Below are 368 nucleotides of genomic sequence, written 5' to 3'. Positions count from 1 at the left end.
CTCTCTTCGTCAGCGGGCGAGGTCCTAGGATAACAAGATACCACAGTCAGTGTCCCACAGGGATCACCTGTACATTTTATTCTATTTTAGCATTAAGTGGTCAATCGTTACTAGCACATGTCTACAGCGGCCCCGAAAGAAACACCCAGAATTTTGTGGCTTAGCACAAGCGGAATGGGCGCAGTGAAATCCCCATAAGATTCATTCAACTTCCTCACAAACGGACTTGGAGGAAACTGAGTATTCAGTGACAAGAACTCAAAACTAGCAAGTCCACCTCAGAGGTACCCTGAGAACACCCTTCAGGTCACCCCCTTTCCTGTACGGGGTCATCCATGCTACCCATCTCTTGTGCTTGTCCAACCCTG

The sequence above is a fragment of the Pygoscelis adeliae genome, unplaced genomic scaffold (genome assembly GCF_000699105.1).
Source record: "Pygoscelis adeliae isolate BGI_AS28 unplaced genomic scaffold, ASM69910v1 Scaffold325, whole genome shotgun sequence".
Lineage (NCBI taxonomy): Eukaryota > Metazoa > Chordata > Aves > Sphenisciformes > Spheniscidae > Pygoscelis > Pygoscelis adeliae.
This window is presented reverse-complemented; position numbering follows the sequence as displayed.